The 8,953-nt window shown below is 37.9% G+C and overlaps 1 long non-coding RNA gene across 2 annotated transcripts; it reads left to right on the top strand.

Annotated features, from left to right (window-relative positions):
- The first annotated feature begins 2,678 nt into the window (after positions 1-2,678).
- LOC147477140 (uncharacterized) lies at positions 2,679-5,250 on the top strand. Of its 2 annotated transcripts, XR_015209312.1 has the most exons (3): positions 2,679-3,372; positions 4,343-4,605; positions 4,694-5,250. It is a non-coding gene; the product is annotated as an uncharacterized LOC147477140 (long non-coding RNA). The 2 variants fall into 2 exon arrangements; XR_015209311.1 differs by having other exon boundaries at positions 2,679-4,605.
- The last annotated feature ends 3,703 nt before the right edge of the window (positions 5,251-8,953 follow it).

Genomic DNA, 8,953 nt, shown 5'->3' with positions numbered 1-8,953 from the left:
AGGACTAGGATGTGGAAAGTTCAAGTTTACCCTTCAAATAGGTCACTCACTCCTTCATACACCCGAAAATGACAACGATTCATCATCCCGACCCGTTTCAACAACTCGTCCATTCGACGACTATAATTTTTAGAGGATGAATCTTCATAAACAACAGAATTAATAGGAACCATTCTAGTCGAATCATGATTGGAAGAAACAAAATATCGTATTTCTCCACTACTCAAATATGCAAAAGCTCCAATGACGTGATCATCATCATCATGATGAAGCGACTTTCTTAATTTACAAGCAGATCCCACAGCTCTATGCACATTCTCTTCCCAATTATTATTCTAATTACCAACAAGTGATGCACCAATGACATTGAATCCCCGTAAGAGTAAATATTGAATGTCGTTTGTTTCTTTGGAATAATCGGGATTGTTTGAGGATTGAAAGTGAAGGCATTTGAAGGTGGAGAATGAATTATTGAATCAGATTATTGATGGAGTGGATGAGTTCAAGATTGGGTTTTATAGGGAGAGGACTGCTAATGTTGAGACGATTAAATCTAGTAAGAAGGAATAATTACTTGAGTTAGAATTTGCCATGAACATGGAGCTGAACTTGTTCAGCTTCTTGTAGTTGTGTTGAAGAATTTATTAGCATGATCTTTGAAGTTGTAAGTTAAAATGTATAGATCATTGTTCATACCCCTATTCAACTATGAACAATGATTGTTCATACCTCAACAACATGAGGAATAATCAGCGAGGACACCTATTGGACTAAAATAATTGTTCATACTCTTATTAGGCTCTAAACAAACATTGTTCATACTCATATTCGACTATAAACAACGATTGTTCATACCTCAACAACATGATGAATGATCAGTGAGGACACCTATTTATTGGACTATGAACCAACATTGTTCATACTAAATAATAATTGTTCATGCCCCTATTCGACTATGAACAATAATTGTTCATATACCTCAAGAACATGAGGAATGATCAGTGAGGACACCTATTGGACTATGAACAATGTTCATACCCCTATTTGACTATGGACAATGATTGTTCATATCTCAACAACATGAGGAATGATCAGTGATGACACCTATTAGACTATGAATAATAATTGTTCATACTCTTATTGGACTATGAACAAACATTGTTCATATTGTTCATACATATACCTCAACAACATGAGGAATAATTAATGAGGACACCTATTGGACTATGAACAAACATTGTTCATACTGAATAATCATTGTTCATATCCCTATTCGACTATGAACAATAATTGTTCATACCTCAACAACATGAGGAATGATTAGTGAGGACACCTATTAGACTATGAACAATCATTGTTCATACCCCTATTCGATTGTGGAAAATGATTGTTTGTATCTCAACAACATGAGAAATGATCAGTGAGACCACCTATTGGACTATGAACAAAAATTGTCCATACTCCTATTCGACTATGAACAATGATTGTTCATACCTCAACAACATGAGGAATGATCAGTAAGGGCACCTATTGAATTGGACTATGAACAATCATTGTTCATACTCTTATTGGACTATGAACAAAAATTGTTTATACTGAACAAAAATTGTTCATACTGAACAATCATTGTTCATACCCCTATTCGACTATGAACAATGATTGTTCATACCTCAACAACATGATGGTTGATCACTGAGAACACCTATTGAACTATGAACAATCATTGTTCATACTCTTATTGGATTATGAACAAACATTGTAATTGTTCATACTCTTATTGGATTATGAACAAACATTGTTCATACCCCTATTTGATTATGAACAATAATTGTTCATACCTCAACAACATGAGGAATGATCAGTGAGGACACCTATTGGACTATGAACAATCATTGTTCATATCTCAACGTACAACATGAGAAATGATCAGTGAGAACACCCTTCCATGCAATAAAACTTTGCAACATCCGCAGAGAAGTTGGATTACTAAGGCCTAACGGCACGAGCGATAACAAACCGTCCCTATGGAGATAAATGCGTACTGAGTTTTTTCATTTTCCCGATTTCCCTTGGTAATTCTCTTGTTTTAGGATTGTAGACCTTCACTTTCAGGCTTTGCAGCGTGGTAATAGCTTTGAATTTCTGTGAAGTGACTGCAACTTAGTTTAGTTTATGTCCATAAGGATTTCTCATATTCCAATTCCAAAAGCATCTTCCAAGCAGCCCACATATGTTACTACTTAAGGGATATATTTGCACTTTTCCACAAGCACTCTACTCCAGCTACACATTGTGCAAGGTCGTGCATTTTGAAACTATGAATATATAGTTCTACCAATGCCATCAGAATAATCGTGCTCGTCGGAGTCGGAGCAACTAAAGTTATGAACAAGGACATACTATGCTTGAGGTGACAACAGGCAGAAGGCCGGTGAAGCTAAAATGACTACTTTTTTTGTGAGCCAAAACGGTTACTTAATAATGAAGAAATAAGCGACCGACTAATTTAATTTGTATTAATTGCAATAAGTTCTTGGAGCATTGTGAAAGGATCTTAGTGGATTCGAACCACCATCTCTTTTTATCAGCTAAAATAAATAAAATCCAGTTTTGTTTCTAAAAATCATCTTTATTCATAGAAAAAGAGGATATAGTCCAAGCAACTTTTTTTATTTCTTAAAAATTATAATCATCTCATTATTAAGCAAGAAAAAATAGGATATAGTCCAAGAAACATACCCACAACTTTTTTATTTCAACCAGTTTAAAAAAGTGTATATATAAACAATTCAACAATTCCACACAACACAAATGACTATCCATGCAGGGAATTCACTGTGTGGTTTGTGACAAAAGATGGAAAGAGGAGAATTCTGACACCATCAATTTTAATTAGACTATTCAGATTCCAAACAATATGGAACTATAATAAGTAAATGGACAGAGGTAAATCCATGTCAGAGGCAAAAGTCGGAAACAACAATATTACAAGCACTATTCATGCAATTCACGACCTTTCTAACCAGAGGACTTATAGTAAGCCTTAGGCACTGTTTGGCAGTGTGGACAAGGAGTCCCTATCCATGAATAGGTGACGTGGTATACATGTTTTAATTATCTAGTGTTTGGTTGGTAACAAACTTGAATACCTTATATAATCCGGTGGATTGTGCGAACACAAAAGTGGGTATACGAGAATGAAAGGGGATATGAGAGATACGGCTAATCTTGTTTTCCTAATTAGGAGAGAGAAGCTAAAATAACGAAAAAATAAAAAGAAACCGAAAGATTTTTGCTAGAAAATGGAAACCTTGCTCTAGTCGTCTTTTCCACACTGCCAACTGCTCATCTTTTGCAACTCTATCCTCTCAGGTAAACTCTTTTATTTCTATACTCTCTCTATTTCTCCATCTTTTCCTCTCTTTCTCTACATTTTGGGTTTCAAAGAAAAAATAGTTTTTTGCTTACAATGTCAAATGAAGAAAGTCTATGCTATTTTGGGTTAGTTAATTCCAGCACAATGAATCAATTATCGAATCAATTATTATACAAGAAGTGTCGAAAGATAATGTCAAACACCCAAAACACTACATGTGTTTTGAACAGTAAAGGCATATTTGATCTTCAACAATCAGCATAGAAATTAGTAAGACATGCATGTTTGCTTGTGTTAATGGAAAAGTATGCTCTTTCATCTTCTATACGTCTTTACAATATTCTTTTCTTGGTAGATCAAGCGTTGGCAATCATTAATCTTGTTGTTTTATTAGAGTCAATGAGATTTCAACATTCGCAAGGCAACTAAAAACACTTGCATTTTGGACTATATGTGACGTATGGACTAAGAAGTGTTCTATTGTTCAATACTTCAGTGAAATATAATTGAAATAATCTCACCTGATCACATAATTGTGGAGAAGTAAATAGTACAATAGTTGTATCTACATGCACAAAATTAGTTGTTATTGCCGTAAACTCATCAGAAAGCCATGCTCCTCTCCCCTCTTCTTCCTCTGTTATAGTTGCTCTTCAGAGTTTATGTCTGGATCTCGTGTACATATCAGCACAGACATACTTTACTTCAATTTTGCTTGTTATTCAATGAAAGATAAAAGGGTTCATGCTTAGGTTGAATTTCTATAACTTATTGGCGGTTTGCTCATTTATCGGTGCGTTGTGCATATTGAACAAGATGCATCTTAATGAAGTTACAATTTATTTTGGATGTGATGATTATTGTTTTATGTAACTAGATGCAATTTTTATTTATTTATTTCCAATATATTCCAATTGAGATTTATTAAGTGTCAGAGTGTCATAACTTACAAATGTGTGGATATAGGGAAAGTCATGTCGGATTCGGATGAAGAGGATATCATAATAGCAACTGCAGGTGCTACTGCCACATTCGCGTCTTAGTATTATCTATACCATAAAAGTAAAACTTCTTGTCATGATTCAACACTTAGTGGTGCAACATATGTGGAGGAAGTGCTTAATGGTCACGATAAGTGTTGCCAAGAGAACTTTCGTATGGAAAAACATGTCTTCTTGCGGTTATGTGATATTCTATTTACGAAAGGTTTACTTACCGACACTGATGGGGTAAGACTTGAGGAACAACTAGCAATGTTTATGCTTACAGTTGTTTCAAAGCTAACAAATAGTTTTTTTGCTTTCCTAATTAATGTAGGTAAATATTATGTTGTGGATGCCTGGTATGCCAATACACCAAGTTTTATTGCTCCATTTCGTGGCACTCGCTATCACTTGAAAGAATATGGTGTTTTGGAACCTACAAATAGCAAAAAATTGTTCAATCTACGACATTCATCATTGAGGAATGCTGTTGAGCGTATCATTGGTATCTTAAAAAAGTGTTTTCCTTTTTGACCCTTGCTCCTCCATATCCATTTGTAACACAAGTGAAGATAGTGATCAATAGCATGTTGCATTCTACACAATCACATACGAAGAGAGAAAACGTATGATTTAATTTTTAACTTGGAAGATTTTGAAGGCCAACAAGAATTTGAAGTAGTGCATAACAATGGGGGTGTGGAAAATATTAGTAGAGAAAGAATACGAGAAATGGCAGCAGAGTTTAAAAAATCAATTGCTGATGCAATGTGGAGTGACTATGAAAGTTCAAAATGATGTAGTACTTATGGAGTTTTCTTTTAATTTATTTGTTTAATATATATGAAGAATGTAATAGCGATACTTATTATGAATGACTTATATCGCCAAGTGCTTTTGTTTGTTTAGATTTATATTTATTTGGACTTTCTTATCCTGTGCATTTCATTTCATATTTATTTGAAGTATACACGTAAAATGAAGAAAGAATAATTTACTGCTAATATGTTGTTCATGATAAACAAATTACAGTGTCAACCAAACACATGACAAGTTAAAACCGTGACTGGATAATTGAGGACCAAACAGCTTACAGATTAATCATCTTTATGTAATACATTTGCAGAATTGGAACACCTAATTAGTGTTAAGCAATACAAAATCTTCTTAGGCCAAATAGAGCCTTAAGGAGACAAGCAAACAGTAATAAAACTTCAAACTGATTAGATGACACGGTGAGATTAAAAAACTGATTAGGCAACACAACCGAACAAACCATGCAACAACTTATTGTAAAAAACATGATTTGTTTTTCTATACCTAATATGTCTCTGCCTAATAAGCACACGAGCAAGGTGAATGGATTTGGCCATGCCAGACTTGAACACCAATGTCTGGAGACGACGCTCCAGGAAGTTCTCGACAGTCAAAAGTATAGTAGTACAAGAAATGTTTATAGGAATATTTCAAACTTGCTACTTCTAATAACCATATTCACATATATTTTTATTTCTCAAAAGCATACAAACAAATATTGTCTACAAATCTTAGGAAATGAAGCTTACACTTTTTCAGCAGTGCCAAATCTCCTAAATAAACCAATATACAAATCAATATAAATAATTACAGCACAAGTGTTGGGGATTATACCAATACCAATCGGTTCCCCCACTACACAGATAACTTGTATTTGAACACACTTCAACTCCAGATAAATCTCAAATATCAACTACAACCTATACTAACATGCCCAACTCGCTAAACAACTATTAACAACAGATAATAATGTAAAGCAGTAAAAAGCAAACCACAACACAAAGATTTACCGTGGTTCGGCCAATGATGCCTACTTCCACAAGAGCTAGTTCTTTATAAAGTGGGAAGGAAGATTACAATCTCTCCTTTCAGTCTCTCACCTTACTAGATCGCTCTTATCTCTTTACAGAGTTGTATCTCTGTAAAGGTTCTCTCTCTTTGTTTTTAGTCTGGATTCCAATCCTTCTGACTTGTTAGGTTAGGTTTTCCAAAACCTTGATTTTTGGTTTTATCTCCAAAAACCAACTTTCGCGGGTACTGTAGCAAGCCCACGAAAAAGAGACTGGCTTGAAAGTCGCCCCATGTGAGCGCTGAAGTCGCTAAGACGGAAGCTCGAAGCTGGTCGCCCCTATGGCTGGTTAAGCCCTATTCTATTGGAACCCGGCGAAGTCGCGGCCCATCCGAGCCTTGCTGGCGCCGGCATTTCCAACGCCGAATTCGCCCGTTTCTGTCCAGCTCTGTTTTCTCTCCTCATGTGAGGGATAACTCCAACAATCTCCCCCTCCCGAACAGTGAGGGGGGATACCTCCATGCAATTGCCAAATCAACAGGAGGAGTGTGCTGCCATTCCGGCAATAGCACAACAAACATCAAACTTACCTTTCGGTAAGACTTTGGTCATCATATCCGACCCGTTCTTGTCGGTATGGATCTTCTCGATACACAAATGCTTGTCTTCGAGTACTTCTCTAATCCAATGATAACGCACGTGTATGTGTTTGGATCTAGAATGAAAACTCGGATTCTTGCTCAAGTGGATGGCGCCTCGACCGTCACATAGAACTACAAACCTGTTTACGCTTTAGCCCCTAGTTCGTCGAAGAACCTCTTCATCCATAGCAACTCTTTGCAACACTCAGTGGCTGCAATGTACTCGGCTTTTGTAGTGGAGAGGGCAACACACTTTTGCAACTTAGATTGCCAAGAAACTGCTCCCCCTGCAAAAGTAACCCGGATAACCGGAGGTGGACTTCATCGAAGTCAACATCACCGCCATGTTCCGCATCGGTGTAGCCTTCAAGTAAGGGCTTACTTCCACCAAAGCACAAACATGATTTGGAAGTGCCTTTGAGATATCTCAATATCCACTTAACACCTTCCCAATGCTCTTTACCCGGATTTTGTGAAATCGCTTACAACCCCAACGGCGAAAAGCAATATCCGGTCTAGTACACACCATGGCATACATCAAACGCCCCATCGCGGATGCATAAGGAATCTTTTCCATCTGACTCTGCTCATGCTCATCTCTTTGGTCATGCGGAACTGGCCACCAAGCGGACAACTGACTGGCTTCGCTTGATCCATGTTGAATCTCTTCAACACCTTCTCAATGTAGCTTTCTTGAGAAAGCCACAACTTCCCACTCTTTCTGTCACGAGTGATCCGCATCCCAAGTATCTGCTTTGCTTGACCCAAATCCTTCATCTCAAAGGACTTACTCAAGTCTTTCTTCAGCTTGGATATCTTGTTGATGTTTGGGCCAACTATCAACATATCATCCACATACAGCAATAGCACTATGAAATCCCCATCTGGAAATCTCTGAACAAACGCAATGATGATCGGAGCCGGACTTCTTGTATCCTTGCTTCGCCATAAAGGAGTCAAACTTTATGTACCACTGTCTCGGTGCTTGCTTCAACCCATACAAGCTCTTTATCAGCTTGCATACTAGGTGCTCCTTGGCTTTTGCCCCCAACCCCCCTGGCTGGTCCATGTAGACATCTTCTTCAAGGTCTCCATGAAGAAAAGCTGTCTTAACATCTAGCTGCTCAACCTCTAGGTTCATACTTGCGGCCATACCCAATACCACCCGGATAGAAGTCATCTTCACTACAGGAGAGAAAATCTCATCAAAGTCAATCCCTTTCCTTTGACCGAATCCCTTCACAACAAGGCGAGCTTTGTGCCTTGGGTGAGGATTGTTCTCCTCATGCTTGACTTTGTATATCCACTTATTCTTGAGAACTTTTCTCACTGTGGGTTTCTCAACTAACTCATAAGTGTGATTCTTATGCAAAGAATCCATCTCGTCATGCATGGCCTTCAACCACTTTTCTTTTTCTGTACCTTCAAGTGCCTCTTGATAGTACATAGGTTCTCCACCATCCGATAGTAGCACGTACGTATGTGGTGGATACCTGGTTGAAGCTATTCTCCCTCTGTCAGACCTCCTTGCCCCATCTGGCGGGTGCCTCGGGAGGTTGCACTTCTGCTTGCTCTGGTGGTGGTTCATGCATCTCATCTGCATCTTCTATACCAATAGGTTCTATCCCATCATGAGCAATAGGATTCTCATCATGAGCTTCAAACTCATGGTTCTCTGCATTCTCAATGCCTTATGCACGTTCCACAGTAGGAACTTCCGGGTTCGAATCAACAAGATCATTGGTGAAAGCCTGTAGCTTCTCACCCTCCTCAAAGTCTGCTATGGTTTGGTCTTCTAAGAACACAACATCTCGACTTCGGATTACCTTCTTGTTAATCGGATCATAGAGTTTGTAACCAAACTTTTCATCTCCATAACCCAGAAAAATGCACTGCTTGGCTTTGTCATCAAGCTTGGATCTCTCATCCTTCGGAATATGCACAAATGCCCTGCACCCAAATACCCCTCAAGTATCCATAATCAACATCTCGCCGACCATACTCTGCGGATAATCACTATTCAGAGGCTTTCTTTGGTGACGGGTTGATCACATGCACTACATGTACGTATTGCTTCTATCCAAGAGCTTCTAGGTAGCTTAGAGTGAGATAGCATGCATCATCATCC

The sequence above is a fragment of the Coptis chinensis genome, chromosome 9 (assembly GCF_015680905.1).
Source record: "Coptis chinensis isolate HL-2020 chromosome 9, ASM1568090v1, whole genome shotgun sequence".
NCBI classification, from domain to species: domain Eukaryota; kingdom Viridiplantae; phylum Streptophyta; class Magnoliopsida; order Ranunculales; family Ranunculaceae; genus Coptis; species Coptis chinensis.
The sequence above is the reverse complement of the archived record's forward strand: the minus strand, read 5'-3'. Positions and strand labels throughout refer to the sequence as shown.